This window comes from Barbus barbus (genome assembly GCF_936440315.1).
Source record: "Barbus barbus genome assembly, chromosome: 9".
Classification (NCBI taxonomy): domain Eukaryota; kingdom Metazoa; phylum Chordata; class Actinopteri; order Cypriniformes; family Cyprinidae; genus Barbus; species Barbus barbus.
Window position 1 is genome coordinate 24792406 of NC_136737.1, and position 22372 is coordinate 24814777.

A 22372-nucleotide genomic window follows, 5' to 3' on the forward strand; every position below is an offset into this window, starting at 1 on the left:
AAGTGCTCACTTATCAAGTGCTCACTTAAGTCAGGTAGTGGAGGCCCTGATCCAAAAACATCCCTGCCTCAAAGAACCAGGGTCATTCAATGGTTACTACGGCTGGATTCAATGACTGAAATATAAGATGAACAATTTTAGATCGAAACTTAGAGGAATTGGCTGTCCAGAAACTGTGGTGAACTCACTCGAGAAAACCAGCAGATGACCAGACTCCTGCTAAAAATGTTAAAAAGCCTAAAAAGGCCGAAGTGAATTACTTGCCGCCTCATTCTCAAGGTGAAACCAGTGCGAGTTTGGAGCAAGAGAGAGTGAACCATTTACATGAAGTGACAAAAAAGAACAATTTCCAGGTTGTCGCTGAGAAAATGGGCAAGGTATAAGAACATATTACATGTAATTTGATGTTACATATGAAATGTTCTACCATTCCTGTTTTATACAGATAAATGAAGAATTCAAGAGAATAACCACTGTAAGTCTTGAAGCAACCTTTATGGCCAAACTTGACAAGTGTACCCCAAAACTGATGGACCTGGCCTTATCAAAGGGAGGAGCTAAAGGAGAAAGAATCAGAAAGATCAGGGACATGCTTCTCGAGGTATTGTAAATTATTTAGACCATCACACTAGAATAATTTAGATTTGTGTTTAAAATGTCAAGTTGTTGTCAGTCACCTGTTCAGATTAAAGTATATTTATTTACTGTTGGCACTTTCTCTTGATTCTTTTTTTCATTTTTATTAAATAGCACAATACAATAGAAGTACGGAGAGAAGTAGCTATCCGCTGCCTTGTTGTCCATCTTGGAGAGAAAGAAGGGGACCTTTTCAAGGAGTTTGCTGTGAGTATTACAATATCTTGAAAATAAAATTAAATCTTCACTTGGCACAGTGTAAGCACACAGGGCAACAACGTGCTCCTGCACTGCTCTCTTTCAGTTCAGTTTTTAGGTATATTACACTGGTCACACACTGGGTCTACCCAGGTCAGTGATATCATAACAATGGGCTATTTAGTTTAATAAAGAGATGTATGGAAAAAGACTTGTAAAAATGTGTATGGCTGTTGCTTTTCACTTAACCATTTGAATTATTTCATGAAACTTACTATTATTTTTTATGCTAAAATAATTTTTGATCCTTACTTATTGATGCAACCTATTTTGGCCATTTGAGTAACTGGGTGCATGGTCATTAAAAAAAAAAAAAAAAGTTAAAATAGAGTTAAAATAAAACAAAGTTTCCAGTGATTAACTGAATTAAGTAAGATTAACTTAAAAAATCAGCAATAATCATCCAATTCATTAGCTCTAACATGTTATCAATATTTTCTCTTGCTTTACAAGAACACACAAGAGTTTGAGGCAGACATTGAAAGCCAAGTGATGACAATTGCCATCATCGGTGATCAACCTACTTCAGGATTTGACCACAAGACGGCAACTATTGTGGATGAGGGCATCACAATCCTGAATGAATGGATATCTCAAGGTGCTGTGCTCTGCTGATGGGCATAATATATGCTCTGAATCGGAGTTACCCCAAGGAACTTAAATATACCTGTGAAGTGTTTCAGAAGCTGTTTCTTGAACTTGATGGACTGAAACCCAGTGCAAAAGTAATGTGTCTGAAGAACAGTATTTTCTGAAATCTCTACTTGTTTCAGAGGAAATTTTGTTCACTTTGTTTTTTTTTTTGTAATTTGAAGTCTACTGTAAAGGCTGATCTTTGTGTTATATTTCATACTGCTTGAAAAACTGAGGTTAATATATGAATGTCAGTAGCATTTATATATGCTTGTTTGTGACAGTAGCAATCTTAGATGTTTTAAAAATGGGGTTTACTGTTAAGAAATGGTTTTAAAATTTAAAGTTTTACAGAATGTTTGACACTGGTTTTGTGTTGGAATTTATTCATTGTGATTGCATAGCTGAGTATGCATACAAATGTTTTAAAGGCAAATCTGTAGTTTGTTTATAATTTGTGGGGAGCACACATTTTTTGTTTTGTAAACTGTGCAAAGTGCAAAATTTTGAAACTCAATTTTTGAAACTGCAGTTCAAAGTAAATAAGAAGTTAACTAACAAAATTGTTGTTGAATGAATTCATTTCTTACAAGCAACTAAGAAAAAAAAAAGAAAAAAAAAAAACTAAACAATTAAAGCAACTTAATTTTTTATAGGTTGTGAACTTGAAAACTTGCATTTATAATTATGGTAATTAAGTACATAACACTGAATTTATTTTACCATTTATGTAAAAAACAAAGTTGGAACAACTTAATTTTTTCAAGTACTCAACTTAATAAAATTGAGTTTATGCTACTTAAAAATACCTCTGTCTAAAGAGTAAAAGGTAATTTGTCTAACTCAATATAGTTTGAGTTTGGCTGAACGTAATGTTATTAGATATGGAAGTTCTAAGCGGCCATGCATTATTATAATTTTTCTGTCTTGTTTTCGAGTTTCGAGTTTAACGAGTTGTTTTGTCGTTATCACGACTTAATTTTCTCGTGATCACGACCTAACGAGTTGTTTTGTCGTTATCACGACTTAATTTTATCGTGATCTCGACATAACGAGTTGTTTTGTCGTTATCACGACTTAATTTTCTCGTGATCTCGACATAACGAAAGTTGTTTTGTGGTTATCTGGACATAACGAAAGTTGTTGATCTCAACCTAAAAACCGTTTTCTCACGATGTAATTGTAGCTATCGTGAGAAAATCAGGGTCGCAGTTGCAGACCCGACAGCCTCCTTCTCAAGTGTCCAACACTTATGTGTAAGTTGTCAATCACTGACAGACACAGAGCTAAAATGTCCGAGTATGAATATGCATGACAAGTATTCTATCATGGATCAATGTAGTCGGTCACACACACAACACCTTCAATATTTGGGATGGTACTTATACCATATTTTTATGTTTATTATTTCAGTTTGAGTGAGTCCCTAATCAAAGTAAAAGCGAATCCGATCATCCATGATGCTGCGATGATGCTGCTTCTATAGCATTTTCTCATGCCGAATACACAGAGAAAATTAAGTCGAGATAACGACAAAACAACTTTCGTTATGTCGAGATCACGAGAAAATTAAGTCGAGATAACGACAAAACAACTTTCGTTATGTCGAGATCACGAGAAAATTAAGTCGAGATAACGACAAAAAAACTTAGTTATGTCGAGATCACGAGAAAATTAAGTCGTGATAACGACAAAACAACTTTCGTTATGTCGAGATCACGAGAAAATTAAGTCGTGATAACGACAAAACAACTTTCGTTATGTCGAGATCACGAGAAAATTAAGTCGTGATCACGAGAAAACAAGACAGAAAAATTATAATAATGCATGGCCGCTTAGAACTTCCGTAATTAGAAGTTGTCATAACTCAAATATATTTATGCAAACTGTTGCGTTGATTTTTTTTGTTTGAACTACACAATATTTTTTAGAATGATATAAATAGCTACATGTTATGAAAAAAGTGAGTGTTGCAAACGGTTGCTAAGTGGTTGCTATGGAATTGCTAGAGCAATAAATGTCAGACATTTTCTGAGGTTATTTTAAAAAGAAAAATAATCAGTAAGGTAACTTCAACTTTTGCTTGTTTTTTTTTTTTGTTTTTTTTTGGCTTGCTTTGAATGAGCCTCCAAGGTAAAGATCCGTGCCGCATACACGTAAGCTAAATAGTATCAAAACCAGCTTAAATGTAGTCATTGTAAATCACAGAATCTACTGCTCATTTTGTTCTTTTTTCAGCTCTGCCAGAGAATCAATACTCAACTTTCAAGCATGTAGCACATTGTGCTGCATTAAAAGGCTGTAAGTGCATTTCATAATATATATGGGCATACAAATTATGTACTGCCTACAGTAGCAGATCTTCAGTATGTTGAACAGGGAAGGTTTTGGTTAAACATTGTACACATTGTATTTTATTATTTTTTTTAATTCTGTAAAAGTATGTTTTTTAATTTCAGTAAACCACTTCTTTTACTGTCAGTTATCTATTTGACTGCACTGCTTTTCTCAACACTCAAAACTAAGTCTCCGCATAGCATTATAGATGAATTTAAATGATTTAGTGTTTATATGTAGGAAAACATTGCTATTTATTAACCTACTGTAAATAAATAAATCTCAGAAATTAAAATATCTTCAAAAGATTAAAGGATGTAAGTATAATACAATAAATATCAATAAATATTATGGGGCAAAATATCCCCCATAATAACTGTCAGTGTTGAAGAGCTTCTCTGTATCTAATGCTGTGTTTTAAATGCACCACCACATGTTATTTCACACTTTATTTTAGAGCTCTTCCATTTTATGAGCAATTCCATAGGGTCGGACATCTTCTCAGAGGAAAACACAAAGGAATGAAGTGTATTTTAGAAGATGACATTGAAGAGTAGCCATAAATTCTGCTTAAGCTGAAGCAAGTACTTCAGAACAGCTCTCGTGGAGTGACGCCTGCATTCTAGTGCCACCAACAAAAATAGATTTTAATTACATAAAACTGCAGCTGAACTCGTTTTATATGAGAATGGATTCAACCGGGAAGACATATTCCTGACTGAATCCCCCAACCCTTGTTTTATTTTATTTAATTTAATTCAACTTGAGCATTGTATATTTCTGCAGTAAAACATGCTTAATTAAAGCCATGCATATAATCCATGTATGATATATATACTGTATGTGTGTGTATTAGTGTTGCCAAAATGAGTGCTTTTATGCAGGCAGTTAATTTTTCCAGTTTAACGGTGTTAAAAATATTTAACGCCGCGTTAGAAATGGCATTCCAGGCCCTCTCTCCCTTGTCAGGCCCTTGGAATCCTTTCAGACGTGCACTCCACTTCCCCTCAGTGCCAGGCACAAGTCAAACGAGTGCGGAAATGGAACAGGTGACGAGGAGCTTTGTGTCAAATCTGCATCATGTTCAGCAGCAGCAGCTCTTAAAGTAACAGCAGCCAAATAACCTAATAACCCAGCTGCTGTGATGTCTGTTCATCAATGAATAAAAAGGAGGAAATCAATACATTTTGTAGCTTTAAGGATTCATCTATATTAAATTTAGAATTTAGTGTTTGTTAACTTTATTCAATTTATGTGTATTTTCTACTTGCTGAAGAGCATAGTTAAATATGACATTTATTATAATGGGTTTATGTGAAGATTGTTTTAGTCTAATAAATGTTAAAATTAATAGTCAGTATTAATCAGTACTGATAATTATACTGTAATGTTTAATGGCTATAGTTAATGGTTAAATATAAGGGAAAAAACTATTTTATAGACACATCAGTAGTATTGGTATCAGTGATACTCACCTTGTCATAAAAAAAGATGGAATTAAACAAATATTAAAAACATACTTTCTTTATTTTGTTTCTACATCAGAAATTATTGAAATTATTGCAATATAAAAGTATATTTAAAAACTTTAATGTAAAAAAAATGGTCGCGATTAATTTCAGAAAAAAAAGTGTGATTAATTAGTTAATTTGTTTACTAATATACTATATACTATACAAATTTGGACCAATTACTGTAGCTACCACCCAAAATATTCTAGCAACACCCTAATAACTACTTAGAACACCATAGCAATGCATTAAAGCACTCAAAACACCTTTGCCGTCACCTAGCAACACCCTAGTAACCATTCTGAACACCTTGACAATGAACTGCAAAAACACAATACTCTATCAATCTAGCAATATTCTAGCAACCATTAATTAAAACACTCATAACACCTAACCAGTCACCTAGCAACACCCTACTAAACACTCAGAAAACATTCAGGTAACCTTAGCAATCATCTAGCAACACCCTAGCAACTAATGCGCTGAAACACTCAGAAAACCTTAGCAGCCACCTAACAATATCTGATATTGCTCTGAACATGCTGAAACACTCGTGCCCTAGTAACCACTCAGAACACCATAGCAACATATTGCAAAAACATTCAGAACATCTTAGCATCTACTTAGCAACAGCCTAGCAACCAATGCGCTGAAACACTCAGAAAACCTTAGCAGCCACCTAACAATATCTGATATTGCTCTGAACATGCTGAAACACTCGTGCCCTAGTAACCACTCAGAACACCATAGCAACATATTGCAAAAACATTCAGAACACCTTAGCATCTACTTAGCAACAGCCTAGCAACCAATGCGCTGAAACACTCAGAAAACCTTAGCAGCCACCTAACAATATCTGATATTGCTCTGAACATGCTGAAACACTCGTGCCCTAGTAACCACTCAGAACACCATAGCAACATATTGCAAAAACATTCAGAACACCTTAGCATCTACTTAGCAACAGCCTAGCAACCAATGCGCTGAAACACTCAGAAAACCTTAGCAGCCACCTAACAATATCTGATATTGCTCTGAACATGCTGAAACACTCGTGCCCTAGTATCCACTCAGAACACCATAGCAACATATTGCAAAAAAATTCAGAACACCTTAGCATCTACTTAGCAACAGCCTAGCAACCAATGCGCTGAAACACTCAGAAAACCTTAGCAGCCACCTAACAATATCTGATATTGCTCTGAACATGCTGAAACACTCGTGCCCTAGTATCCACTCAGAACACCATAGCAACATATTGCAAAAACATTCAGAACACCTTAGCATCTACTTAGCAACAGCCTAGCAACCAATGCGCTGAAACACTCAGAAAACCTTAGCAGCCACCTAACAATATCTGATATTGCTCTGAACATGCTGAAACACTCGTGCCCTAGTAACCACTCAGAACACCATAGCAACATATTGCAAAAACATTCAGAACACCTTAGCATCTACTTAGCAACAGCCTAGCAACCAATGCGCTGAAACACTCAGAAAACCTTAGCAGCCACCTAACAATATCTGATATTGCTCTGAACATGCTGAAACACTCGTGCCCTAGTATCCACTCAGAACACCATAGCAACATATTGCAAAAACATTCAGAACACCTTAGCATCTACTTAGCAACAGCCTAGCAACCAATGCGCTGAACCACTCAGAAAACCTTAGCAGCCACCTAACAATATCTGATATTGCTCTGAACATGCTGAAACACTCGTGCCCTAGTATCCACTCAGAACACCATAGCAACATTCCTCAAAAATGCTCAAAACAGCTCAGCCTCCACCTAGCAACACCCTAGCAACCACTCACAGCACCTTGGTAACTGCATAGCAACACCCTAGCAACCACCTAGCTATGTAATCTGAAGTGTAAATTAAACATTTTGACTTTAAAGAGGTTTAATCATATAGCAAAAGCAGGACTGTCGCTGTTATGGGTAAGTTAACTTTTTGGCCTTTTTCATTAGACAATGTTTTCTTTCCTAACCTCCCTCCATTCTCTCTCTCTTTCACTTCCCCCGCGTCTGGGACTCCCTGGCTAAATTAAGGAAGCAAATTGTCCATTACGAAAAGTCATTAGACACAGAGAATACATTAGGACATTGTTATGGTTGAGAATATTGTTTTCTGTTTTAATCAAACCATTAACACGTTAGCGCAAATCAAGGACAGTGCTATCATCATCCATTGGACCCTTGAGGAACGTCTTTTAACTCTCTTGCACTGAGTTTCAATGATTGAAGTGAGTCACGGGGCCAAGAACTCTCACTCGACATACCCCAAAAACTCCCAGGTGGATCCCAACATTCAATAACGTCTGAAGAAAGCCGTAGCAGCTGTGCAGCTAATCAACGATGAATCAATGGAGCAGCTGACATTTCAGGTAAATCAGAACTGTGAAATGAAAAACACACTTGGAGGAACTAAATGACATATTTTCGATTGTGCACACAACATCGATATTCAGCTAGTGCTATTTACTGAAGATTTACAGTTCAGTAACCTGGACAACACATCACAGATTCTTTTCTACACTGTAGTTTGCCAGGAGACGCACATTGTGGCATGTGATGTGATCAGTGGTGTACAAAATGAGTCATCAATGAAAAATGAAGGTCAAAAGTGGCGTCAATAGATGTTCAGACGTCAATAGATCTTATAAAACCTCCCAGTGATCTTTACTGAGATCGAGATCTTGATCAGTTTGATACGTAGGGTGTTTATGCAAAGCTGTAGTTCTGTAGAATTAATGATAATAATAATAATAATAATAATGATTTCATCAAAACTGGGAGAGGGTGGAGGACAATGAAGGGGGGGGGGGGGTGCCTCCGATCCCCCCATGGCTACGACATATCAGAACTTAATGCCCCAGCCCATGTCACGGGCCAGGGAAAGATGCTGCTGGGCAACAGGGTCCAAAGCAACCCTGCCCCCATGTCCCATCTCCCCTCTCCCCAAACATCAGCCATCCCCGGCCACTGCCTACATGCCACACTTATATATTTATTTATTTATTTATGTTTTTAATATGTATATGTGTATATGTCTCAGCTAGTTTGTGATGCATTAAATAAGTGAGACATGTAGTGCAGCCCAGGTCAGGGACCTGGCCCACCCACACGGCCCACTTGCCCTGTATGTAAATTATTTTATTTTCATTTTTTTGTCATGTATATGTCTCAGCTACTTTGTGATGCATTAAAACAGTGAGACGTATGGTGCAGCCTAGGCCAGAGACCCAGCCCACCCACACCGCACACTTACCCTGTATATATATAAGTGATAAGCGATAGCTCAGGGAGATGGCGGGGAGACACAAGCCCCACCTCACAGCCACGCACCCGTATTGCAACTCCACCACACCAGATACAGACCTGGATGTCATAGCCTACTGGGGACCGGAGGCCAAACAAAAAAGATGATGAAGAAGAAGAGGAGGAAAAAAAAAAAGGGATCGATATTATCGATGTTGTCCTCCACCCCTTCCCAAAACTCAAAGATTAATATTCAAATTAAGTTCAAATAGTAGTTTAGGTGGGGATGTCAGACAAAGAAGGTCAACAGATTTATGACTGCTGGAGGGTAATGAGAGCTGACCAGAAGGGGTGTAATTCTACTTTGACAAAATTTTCCGTCATTTATGAGATAGCACTTTCCCTCCATTGATAGAATTTTCCGACTTTGTGTTTTCACTGGTGTGCGGTAGGAGGCGCTATTACTCATCTTCTGAAAGAGTATTAAATGTCTGGTTCAAACATGGCAAAGAAGAGGCAGAAACAAGTGTTGCATATGTAAATGCATGCGTAAAATAATGCAAGAAGATTACAACATGTATGTTTCTAAAGCTATACACCCTTCCATTTGCATGTATAAACCATTTGACATTGCCCCTCATTAGCTGTGGATTATTGCATCATAATTGGTCATTAGTATATGGCAGACAATGATGATATGAAAGCTGTTTAGTCACCATACAGCCAGGGGAATTGTGCAGATTCTTCTGATCAGTTTAGCCAGCCCTCACTATTAAAAACAAATGCATTAAAAATGCATAGCTGAAGATTACAACATTTTCACGCCATTGGTTGGGTCAGTGTTGCTATGTTGTGTGAATCATCAAAGTATTTTAACATTGAAAAAATGATGTACGTCACTTTTAAGTAGTTTAAACTAAAATAGTTTAAATACCTCTATTAAATTTCAAAATGCCACTTTACATTGAGTAAAAAAGCTACCTGAAAATGAACAAGTCCTTAATTGTATTGAAATTGCACTTGTAGTGCACTTCAAATCTTAAAAATATATTAAAAAAAAAACTGTACTTGCAGATAATATATAAATAAAAGACGACTTAAGACGATAAGCTGAAAATAAGTAGTTAACACAAAAGGCAATATTTTAAAGAATGTTGGGAATCAAACAGTTGACAGTAGCCACTGACGTCCATAGTATGTTTTTCTCCATATTATGGAAGTCAACTGTTCAGTTTCCAACATTCTTCAAAATATCTTCTTTTGTGCTCAACAGACTAAATAAACTTGTAGTCGTACAGGTTTAAAACATTAAATGACGATGGGTGAATTATATCTTTTAATATATTATTTTAACGTGCATTAAGTACTCTTTTTTTAAGTTTTATAAAGTCTACTACTTTTTCAGAAGGGCAATGAATAATTAATGTGGGAAAAAGTCATTTAATTCACCAAATCCTTCAGAGAGAGTTTTCTTTATGATTAAACAATCCAGAAAGGACAAAGTCACGTCCGGTTCCCAGAGCACAGCACAGAAAAGAGCAACATGGATCTTGAACCCACTGCGAGGTCAGTTTTGTAATATTTCGAAATGTACGTAGGTCGCCGTGGATTTCTGTCGTCAATTTGGAAAGTCAAAGGTGCAAGCAAAAACATTCAGTCTGCAGGGACTTGAGGAAAGGGGCCAATGGACAGATGTCTCAATAAATGAAGCCGGAGAATGCAGCCGGACACAATTCCCACAATGTTGTCCCTTTGAGACAGATGTTGCTAGGTAACAGAGACCTTGTTTTGTAAGCATGACAATAACAGTAGTTGATTTGGGATAAATAAATTGGACGGGAGGGTGGCGTATTCAGGGCGCACATGTGTCCAAATAGAATGGAAGGGTAATTTGAGGCATTAGGTGAGCAGCACATTGTGATTTTGTGCTTGTAGGAAATGAGAGTGTTGTGGTGTGGCATGAAAGAGATTCACTGAGGTCTGCTCTGCTTCTATTCACAATTCTGATAAAAATATGGTCTCATGTCACTCCAAAATTCGGTTGTTATTTTGTGATAGAAATAATATTGTCACAGAAATGTGAATTTGTGCCAGACAATTGCATCAAAAGCAAAGCACAACAAAACAAAAAATGGAGTTTGGGTATCACCCGGTGGCTATTTTTTTTGTTTATAAGTCTAAATAAAATTTCACAGGAACCTAAATTTTTGTAATATCAACTTCAAATTTGGAACATAACTTAGTTAGACACATGGCTTTGATTTTATTCAAATTAAATCTCTATAATTGTAAAAATATGTATTTTTATAAATATTTTGAGTACACTACATTTTCATTACAGTAAACGTCTGTTACTTTTTTTACACTTACAGTTTTTGAAAAGCGTTCACTTCAGCAATAATCTGCTTATTGTGTTCTTTAAAAGGAGACCAAGTATTTATTTCAAATGGAGTGACATTTAAGAGGTCAATAAAAACTATATAGACAATTTTAAAAATGACAAAAACACACAACGCATTTATGAAAACTTTAAGAAATTAAATATTTTATGTGGATATTGTTAAGTATTCATACTTTTGCTTAATTTATACTGATTACATTTATTTTTTTTATTATACTGATTATATTAGTACTACTGTAAGACTAGTACTGTATGAAAAAAAGGATAATATCCTTGCAAAAAAAAAAAAAGAAATCCTTCCTTCAAAGTTTACCTTTAGATTTCCTTCAATAAAATATATGTTCAAAATATGGGTAAAAAAAAATAAATAATTTCAATATGGTACATGGTGGTATTTTCAAGGACTTTTCTTTTTTTATTTATTTGTTTATTTTTAAGAATGCAGTAAAATTCACTGTAATGACATTACAAGTACTGAGTAAAAAATGGAAATGGTCATAATTTTAAATGTATTATTACTGATTGATTGATTGATTTTATTTTGTTTTGCCATCATTTTACCTGCATAAGAGATGTAATTAAAAAACAGTAAAAAAAAAAATATAAATAAATAAAAAAACATTCTGACCCCAAATATTTGAAAGGTAAGTGTAAATATTGAAGTGATTCAGAATTTAAAAAGAGCAGGTTTAAGCTGGTTTTGGTTTATCGCTGGACTACTAGCTGGTCAGCACTGGTAGACCACCTTGGTTAATCTGGTGGGATCCCAGAAGTGACAGCAAACAAGTATGACCTGGTTTTTCCAGAAAAGAAGTTCAGAGATGTTTGGAAGCACCACAAGATAATACACTGAGATGGTGTAGCTAAAGTTAGCTTCAAGCGAAACTTGGCCTCTTGAGCCAGGCTAAGTCCAGCAGTCCCAAATCAAACGGCTACCCGGACTTATTAGGAGTAGCACTAGTGTGGACTTTGATCAGTGCTTAACAGTAACTTCCTTCAGAAATGACAGTCAGCTGAGGACAAGAGCCGGACTTCATGCCAATTGCCATAAACAAGCTGCTTTTAATTAGACACTATAAGAGCCGGGTCTAGGTTTTTAAGGTCACTGACATTTTTAGCTTCATACTGACATTTGGCTTTAACAACAACTTAATTAAGTCGAAATAATCAGCTACAAATGCAGGTTGATATAATTGCGCTGACTGACAGTAGTTTTTTTTTCCTGTGCAAATAACTATTATTGTCAGAGGTTGAGAGGACTTTTGATGTTTTAAAGATTGAATTCAACTGCAAATAAAATGTCACTGTGTGCTTGTTCTGAGGATAATTTAGATGTTTGAAGCAAAGAAAACTATTTATATTCATCTGAGACGGGAGATGGTTTAACTATGTGGATGTTTTATGTGCACCAGAAGGTAAACATCGATTTAAATATCAGCGTAAATAAACGGAAAAGGTGTGTGGAGAAAGAAAAAGTAGCTCAAGGTTTTTCGTGCTCACTTTCGTGACTTTTAATTTTAAAGAGTGACTATCAGATCTAGAGAAGTCATGGAAATTTAAAGTTATGAACAGATCTATAATATATGGCTTACAATTTGATGCTATTTGCTCATATGGTTTTTAAAAACTTTTTTACCATTTTAAAGAAAAGTTTAAATGAATTAAAAAATTGTAGCTTAAGTAAGAAGTAATGTAAAATATTTTCCTTTACCTTTTAAATATATATTTGAAGGTGTTCATTCATTCATTCATTCATCCATTGGATATAAATAAGAGTTTTAATTTAGTTTCATTTAGTTTTTATTAATATTTTGAAATATCTTTTATTTTTATATTTTCAATTTTATTTTCATTTTTGTTAAATTTCATTTATACCAAAAAAAAGTATTAAAAGAGTATGTAAAACATTATTCACCAATTTTATTTCAATTAATTCAAGGTAAAATGTTTTTTTTTAGGCATTTCTGTATTTATTTAATTATGAAACCTATAAGTAGTGAAGTGGTGGATATAAATAGGAAAGTTATTTTACTGTACTATTATTAGTTGTAGTTTTCTATTCGTTAATTATTTAAATATATATTTTCAGTTTTTCTTTCATTTTTGTTAAATATAAACTTTTTTATATTTTTTAGGTTTTAGGTTAGGTATATAGGTTTTATGAAAACTGATGTACTGTTAAAAAAAAAAAGTTAAAATAAATTTTACAATGGTTTTAATTAATTTAAGGTAAAAAGAAAATGTTTTAAGGTATTTAAAATCATTCAGTTAGTTATTAAGTTGGTTATGCTTGGAACATTAATAAACACTGATTAAATAATTTTAATATGTTTTTTAGTATCATTGAGATACTATTATAGCTCTTTTTGTTTTTTAATTTTCACTTTAATTTTAGTTTAGTAATTGTAATTGCCTATAAATGCCTATATAGTTTTTATTTCAGTTTTAGATATTTTAGTACAAAAAGTTTTTAACAATGATAATGAGAAATGCAACTAACCAGACGTCGATTTTATATATTTATATGTTGTATATTATTTGATTTGGGTAATTGTTTATTTTATTTTAAGTAATGAAAGTACTTCATTTTTGTTCTTTCAAGATTGTCACCCTTTTAATGTTTTTTTTTGTTTGTTTGTTTTCTCCTCAGGGTGATCACCCTGACATATTTTATTAATTTGAATTCAGAATCATAATGGAAGATGTGTGTCCAAGTCAATGTATACTATGTATAAGTAGACTAAAAACTTTAAGAAAGAAAGACAAAAAAAAGAAAGTGGAGCAGGTCAACCAAAGCTTGAATGAGCTCAACAAATAACCATCCGCACCTGGATGACATAAAGCTGCTTTAGCTTGCATCTTTTATTATGCATACTCACATTCAGGTTTAACAGATTCGCTAGTCTACAGATTCCCAGCTTTCAGTCTTCACATCAACATGACACTATAGCAAACAGCACACCGAACAGTTGAGAGCGAAGCTCATTTTGGAGGAAAAGAGATTCGATAGATGAAAATACAGGGATGAGTGAAAACAGTCAGTGGTAGAGTAATAGGGTACCAGTGGAGTAATTAAGGTCCACCTAATCAGCTTCTGTTGCTTCGCTTTTAATAGAGCAAGTGATCCACAAGGAGAACAAAACCGCTGACCCTGAAAAGCCACAGGAAATGAAGTCAGACTCTTAAAAGAAAGGAGTTTGTGCTGGGACACAAATGAATGATAGTTCACGACCCCTAAAAAGCGGGTGAACAGAGAAGAAATATCAGCCGCTCATCCAAAAGCCACAATAAGCCGACCAGTGACTTTCACTGAAAACCTCCCTAATCCTCTTGTGCTATTCATTTAGTTGGCCTTGTATGGAGATTTGTGCTTTTTGGTAGGGGTTTTAGGCTGGAAAATAGTGTGTGGGTGTTCCAGCGGCCCAATTGCAACTGAGAGGAAGCGCCACATTTACGTCGCGAATTGATTCATCTTTACTGGATCATTCCAGTCCCTCAAAGGAGTATTAATAGCCACTTTAGAGGAAAATGGCTAACTAAGATTAATGTATATATCTATGTATAGGGTGAATTGAGGGATTGTGATTTGGTCTTTCTCATTGTCTAGTTACGCATTGGCTCCTGGATAAATTAAGTTTGATTACAGCATTTGTAAGCCAGAAGTCATTTATCTGATGCTTATACATTCAGAGAGTGACTTTTGTTTCACTTACCAATCTAATCTAATTCGAAAAATGTGCGCAACATTTGAAAAACATTCTCAATGAAATTTAAAAAAAAAAATGACTGGTAAAATGTCCGCTAGCAGCATTAAAAGTGATGTGGTTTGGTGTGACCAACAAACACAACAAAAACAAATTTTAATTGTCAATTAAAAATTAAACTTAGACATTTTCTGATTCGGATTTGTTTTCTGTTGACACCAAGGACAGTAATTATAAATGATACAACAACAAGTATAAAGTCGTAATACGATGTGATTGTTCGTTGAAGACTGAACACGGAAGAGAAGAAATTGATGAATGAAGTTGTTAGTTTTGTTTTCTTTGCACACAAAAAGTATTCTCGTAGCTTCTTAACATTATGGTTGAACCACTGATGTTGCATGGACTGTTTTAACAATGTCCTTTCTACCTTTCTGGGCCTCAAACGTGATTGTTGTGTTGCTGTCTTTGCAGGGCCGGAAAGCTCTCGGATTTCATCTAAAATATCTTAATTTGTGTTCCGAGATTAAATGATGGATTTACAGGTTTGAAATGACATGGGAATGAGTAATTAATGACAGAATTTTCATTTTTGGGTGAACTATCCCTTTTACAATAAATAAATCTACTTCACCAGCCAATTACTCTTCGACAGCAATGCTATAGAGCTACCACAAAAACTGCAGCTCAAATACAAAATTTTAAATATGGCTGTGCACTTCTTTCTCTGGTGCATAAGGTCTATAAGAATAGCAAAATAGATAATAGATAAAAACATCGACAGCCAATCAGAATCCACCTGGCTAGAGCATTTAAAGTGGCAGACAACAAAACTGAAGCATGTGCTTCATAATAAGCATAAGCATAATAACCACAAGCACACGCATAATAAGCAGAATGTTACTGCCCAGTGGCATGGACACTAATGTAATTTATATTATGGTTATCATTATAGTCTTTACATTTAGTTATAGCTTTTTGTGTGAACGGAGCTTTAAAGGGATAGTTCACCCTAAAATGAAAAATCTGTCATTAATTACTCGCCCTCATGTCGTTACAAACCCGTAAGACCTTTGTTCATCTTCGGAACACAAATTAAGATATTGTTGATGAAATGTGAGAGCTCTCTGACCCTGCATAGACAGCAACACAACTGTAATGTTCCCAGGTCCAGAAACATAGTAAGGACATCAGTAAAACAGTACATGTGACATCAGTGGATGAACGTCAATTTTGCAAAGCTATGAGAATACTTTTTGTGCACAAAGAAACCAGCTTTCTGTCATTCAGCTAAGCGCTCTGTGTCTTGTAAGTCTTATTTACTGTTCTCTGTCTGTTTTGCATTATGTCAAAGAAGCTTTGCAAAGCTAAGCATCGGAGTGAGGCGCAATACAGGCTGTGTGTTCCTCCGTACAAACGTTGTGTGTGCATTGCTTGGGAGCGAGGCACGCGGAGGCAGCCCTCGAGGGGGCTGATTGCCCGCACTGCGTGGGTTTTCCTCTGCATGTGCTTTGCTCCCGAAAGGCCCTCTTCTCTGGAGAGGGCTCTTTCATTCGCGTTCCCCGCGGCACTGGCCCCGCTTCTGCTGAGGCGGAGCGGAGACGGCGCTTGTGGGGTTCGCAACGGGATCTGGCAGAGGGATCGGAGACGAGCGAGTCTCTATCTCCATCCTCACCTGCCGGATCCCACGACCGCTCCCCGAGTTCGGAAGCACGCCTGGCGGTTACTTCCCCTCTGGCAGCGGCCGCGGCACTTCTCTTGTCTTCCTCTGAGGAGGTTGACGTGGGAGGCGCCAAACATGTCGCACCCCCTCTTTCACCCCAGTATGAGGAGCTTGTGGAGGTGATCACTCGTGCTGTAGCCAAGTTGAGTCTCGACTGGCCGGCCGAGTGTTCGGTTGAACCGCGGAGAGGCAAATTGGATGAGCGTTTCCTGCGGTTCCAGACCTCACCTCCACATCGGAGCTTGCCTTTTTTCCCCGACCTCCACACTGAGTTGTCGCGGGGGAAACCCCTTTTCCACCTCTTCGCCCCCTCATCTGGTTATTGCGGTAATGTGATGGGGACGAGGGAGCATGGTTATGGGACGATGCCGCGTCTGGAACAGACACTTGTCTCTGAAGGCTCCGACCTTGCCCACCAAGCTGCTGTGCACATCGTCAGCGCTGGTGGGCAAGGGGTACGCGCCACCAGGTCCGGCTGGTTCATGTCTGCACACCATGGCGGTGTTGCAGGCATACCAGGCGGACCTGCTCAAAGAGTTGGATGAGGGCGAGGGAATTTGTCCAGAGGACATTTGTGAACTCCACAGAACCGCTGATTTGTCGGCGGAGAGGCACCTGTGGTTGATCCTGTCGGATATTAAAGACCGCGACAGGGTCTTCCCCCTGGACGCCCCGCTGTTGCCTTCTGGCCTTTTTGGTGATGCTGTTGACTCTGTTGTCAGCAGGCACCAGGAAGCCGGGAGATAGGCGGCGGCGTTCCAGCGGTTTCTCCCTCGCCGCTCTCTAGTTCTCGGGGCTGCTGGGCGAGAGCAGCACCTGCCGCGTGCTGGCTCCTCACATAGGGAGACGTAGAAGGAGAGCGTGGCCACCCGTGCGCCTCCTCGTAAGCGGGGTGGAAAGAAGGGTGCGTGGCCGAAGACCTCTCAGCCTAAGCGGGATCTGCGGACCTTGCTTCAGGCAAAGAGGTCTTCGACCAAGAAGCCCTGATGGTGGTGGACCAGGGCTTATGAGGGTAGCCCCCGCTAGGGTAGAGGGACGATTGTTGCAGCACACAGCGATCGTCGCCCCCCAGTGCCCTCTGGAGATCATTCTGTCAATCCTGCCACCTGTGGTGCTTCAGGGCGCAGCGGTCTCCAGCGAGCGCACATCTCAGTCTCTTCCGCCCAGTACCGTAGCGGAGCTGAGATGCTCGCCACCCCTTCTGGGATCTCTAGAGCAGCTAGTTCGGTCGTTCCCTGCCGGTGCGCCGCTTCAGGGTACTTTTATACCAGCTGGTCATTACGTCACCTCGCCCGTGACGTCCCTCCCATCTATTGGACAGATTTCATTGGTATTCAGAGCCGGTTACGCTGTAGGCGTTCCCCAAAGCATCTCCTGACGCAGCGTCTCGTTCCTTCGAGGAACTGGGGTTAACCTAAGACGTTATCATCCGTCGAAGTGTACATTAATACAGTTATCATAGTTCATTTTTTAGTTATCATTCTTGGTGTGAACAGAGCTTTAAAGCAGCAGACGATGACATGCTTATACACAATAAACATAATGTTAATGTCTGATGGTGTGAAAGCTAAAATAGTTATCATAACAGTTATTACTACATTTATCGTTATAGTTATTTTTGTCGTAAATGGAGCTTTAAAGCAACAGACGACATGCTAATAATTAACATAGCATTTTTGTCAATTGGTGTGGATGCTGTGATATAATTATTGTTACAGTTTTAGTTATCATAGGCAATCTTGACATAACTGCAGTATGCACTTACAAACAGAATGCCATCATCTGTTGGTGTGGATGTTAATAAAACGTTATCATCATTACAGTCATCATTATAGTTATGGTTCTAGGTGTGAATAGAGCTTTTAAAGTGGCAGACAACAGAACTGCAGTGCACGCTTATAATAAACATAACATTTTCATCTTCTGGTGTTGACGCTAATATAATTATTGCTATAACTATTTTTATAGTTTTCATTCTTGTTGTGAACAGGAGTAATAGACGATATTACTGGAGTATGAGCTTGTAATAAACAGAATGCTATCTTCCGTTGGTGTTTACCCTAAAATGGTTATCATTCTTGGAGTCAACGGGGCTTTAAAGTGGCTGATGACAGAACTGAAGTGCACACTTATAAACAGAACATTATTGTATTTTGGTGGACTAAATTAGTTATCGTTATAATTATCTTTATAGTTAGTTATCATTCTAGGTGTGAACAGCGCTTTATAGCGGCAGAACTACAGCAAGCGCTTATAATAAACATAATGTTAACATCCGTTGTTGTAGACTTTAATATAGTTATCAATATAGTTACAATATCTATATATTTACTGTTTTTGGTGTAAATGGGGCTTTAAATTGGCAGATGACGTAACTACAGTCCGCGCCTGTAATAAACAATGTTTTTGTCCATTGGTAAGGACTTTCATATATTTATCGTTATAGTTATCTTTATGATCTTTAAAGGTGAGGCCTGAACTTGAGCTCTCAATATCCAAAAGTAAAATAAAATAAAAAACATCATGAAAGTATGATAAATTACATATTCCATGTGTTATGAAGTCATACAATATTTTTCGAGTGAAGAAAATACAGATATATATATATATATATATATATATATATATATATATATATATATATATATATATATATATATATATACCAAATGCTCAAGTTACCATCAAATGCAGGCAACATTAGATTAACAGTGCATCTTTACAATCCATATTAGAAGTAAACATGATTTGTGAGCTATGGCGAAAATGAAAAAAAAAAAACAATTCAGTTTGATCCTCACAAATCTAGCATATGGTTTCAAAGACTTGGAATAGAGAGTAGAAACTGTGTCAGTTATTGATTAACTTCTTGCACTACACAGCTCCAGTGAAATGAATATGCAGTAACATACTTCATGTTTTGCAAATCTAGTCTATTTAAGTCCCGTTTTCCCCGTGAAACCAGGAACATCGTGTTGGGTCATAGCTCACGTCTCGAACGAGCAACCTTCCAGTTACCCGCCTTAAGCTATTAAAAGCCTTACTATCTAAATACATTCAACCATGTCATCATAACTCTCACCCTCATTACATATACATATAGTTTTATCCATAATTTATATGTTTGCGCATTTCTTTCCATGTATGCGTTAGTTCCTTTGTCCCTTAAGCCTCCCACCGGCTGCATTTGCTTCACTATTTGCAGATGTTCATCCTCGCAGATCTTAGACCTCTCTACAGTTATCCAGCCTGAATCACACGCTCAACGTGGAGAAAAGGCCATCTGTCTGTAGTCATTAACTATTAATGCACTTTCAGATCAATAATCCAAGAGAGCAGTGTCAAAGAGGGAGGCTAGCGAAAAAGGATGTAAACGCTAACAGCTAATGCACTAACTCTTTCAGAAAAATCGTAGAAACCACCCAGAACACTCTAGCAACCGCATAGCAACCACTCACAACACTTTAGAATTTTGGAAGGGCAAACACCCTTTATTTAGCCAAAAAACGAACTTTGTTGTTGTGTTTTGCAGTTCAGTGGCTTCTGGCAAGTGTGAAATATTTACATGCAAATGCATTAATTGACAGGAGTGATTGTTTTATTATGCAGAGCCTAATTAAACATTTATTACTGAGCAATTTCATTTATTGGAGGAATTTTATGAGACTCATAACATTGAACATCATTAGGATGAATTTTAGAATCTGCTATGTTAATATCAAAGATTTCCCTTTTTCTTGTTCGTTCGGTGTTCCTTTATATTTATGAAGCATGTTTAAGGTTTTGACAGATGGATCAGAATTACTATAAAGTACATGAAGCTTATTAAATAATTTTATGTGACTGTGTGAATTAATCATTAATGAACGCTCAGATGTTTGGTAGTCCATGAGTCAACAACCTTTATTAGGCCAAGCATCCCTTGGTGGATAAAAGATGATTCTATCTTATATAAAAGAGTTTAATTTCAAGTTTATTCTTTAATCCCACTGAAGAGCTCAAAGGAACAAGATGAGGCAAACTGATTTATTTTGTCAAAGTGCATATCATGAAATCTAGACATGACATGATGTAATATAATTCAAAGAGTAGTCTTGCTTGACTTTAGTCTTTTTATTCGATTTCTCTCACTCTCAAAGAACTGCAGCATTGCTTTTAAAATTATGTGATCTCTCGATCTGTGTGATCTTTTAATTTTTGCTTTACAAAGAGACATACAGCTTGATTAAAGGTGAAGTGTGTCATTTTTTGAAGTTAAAATACTAATCTATTCCAGTTTAATGTGTTGAGACAACTATAAATAAGTAATTCGTAGGCTGACTTCCGCAAAAAGTTATTTATAATAAATAGTTTATAATTTATATTTTTTGATATGTCTACATAGTTTTAATGAATTTTATTATATAATATATATGTTACGGAAGCAGGACAGAGACATGGTAATGGTTAGTTTATTTGACCAACAGTAAGGAGATGGCAGGTGAGAGAAGAACTTGCTGAAACTTGACTGATACGCTTGAGGTTGAGCTTGAATCTCTTTCTTTGCAGGAATAGCGGCAGACACGGGACAACCAGATAAGACACACACTGCAAACCAGGAGCAGACACTCGGGAATCGCTGGAGCAGACGGAACAAGGATCCTAGGAGCATAGAACGCAGGTAAGTAGATTAGCAGGCAAGTACACGGAGTCTAACAGTTACTAAGGCTGTGGACGCTTTAGCAGTCCTCCTTCGTGTGAACGAGACGGACATCAAGTGCTGGGCGGTGTGTGACATTATGGGGAGCGGTGATGAGGGACATGATGAGGAGCAGGTGAGAGTGATCGCTGTGATTGGGTGGTGGCAGAGCCTGGCAGATCTGTGACAATATATATATATATATATATATTGATGGTTTCAGTTTCAGTTAAATGTTACAGTATGTAACCATGACTTTCTTTGTAATTATTTGTGAAATCTACTAACAATTTCTGAGAGAAAATTTCCAAATAAATTATCAAATGTTTTCAAACTATATTAGGTCAAAATCCGAAAAAAAATATATATTATGTACTGTATGGATGAATTAATAAATAAAAAAAAGGAATGAATAAGTAACTTATTTTTAGATAAATAATAAAATAAAATAAGATAAAAAAATAGTCATATATTTTAAAAGAAAATGATTGTAATCATTTCTACAACCTCTTCACAGCTAAATCTAAATATACACCACACTTCATTTACAACAATATTTAGCACACCTAACACGGCCAAATGATGCACAGGCTTATTTGAAAACTAGCGCAAGAGGCTCATTAGTGTACTTTATGTATATGAGTCTCTGTTTGAGATAATTACTTTGGTAAACCACCAGAAGGGTTAAAATAACAGTACTTAATTTAGCACACATCCACAATTAGCCCTTGCTGATGCAGTCCAACCTGAAATAACTAATTTTAATAACGGAGGTGTGGAATCCAAACAGCACTCAGAAAAGCATGTTGCCTCTCAAAGCCCAGGTAGAGTTTCTTCAGACATCTTTGAAGAGAGATGCCCATCTGAATAGAAGAAAGTGGCAGCAGCCTTCATGGGCTGAAGTGATCAAGGGTGAGGATGTCACTGTCAATGTGGGTGGCTTCGTCTTGTGAAATCACAAAGAGAGTCACCATCTGTTGGGACCCTCCACCTGCTCGCACTGGTGGTCTTGGATGTGAACTTGAGACAGGACTTCAGATCCCAGCTCAGCTGAAGGGTGTTGATGGCCATTCAATTATACATGAACTGATGGTCATCGTCCTCCCATTGAAAAGAGATAATTAAGATATGTGCATTTAAAATAATATTATTATTCTCCATTTTATTTATACTCAAGTACACCTTACAAGCACATTAAAACAATCAACATTAACAAAAGACCCTCA

General features: G+C 36.9%; 1 pseudogene across 1 annotated transcript; it reads left to right on the plus strand.

The window, feature by feature from the left end:
• The first annotated feature begins 496 nt into the window (after positions 1 to 496).
• Positions 497 to 22099, plus strand: LOC306875277 (annotated as a pseudogene). The gene is made up of 5 exons: positions 497 to 601; positions 751 to 843; positions 1348 to 1638; positions 21017 to 21128; positions 21937 to 22099. The product of its transcript is annotated as an uncharacterized misc_RNA (transcript).
• The last annotated feature ends 273 nt before the right edge of the window (positions 22100 to 22372 follow it).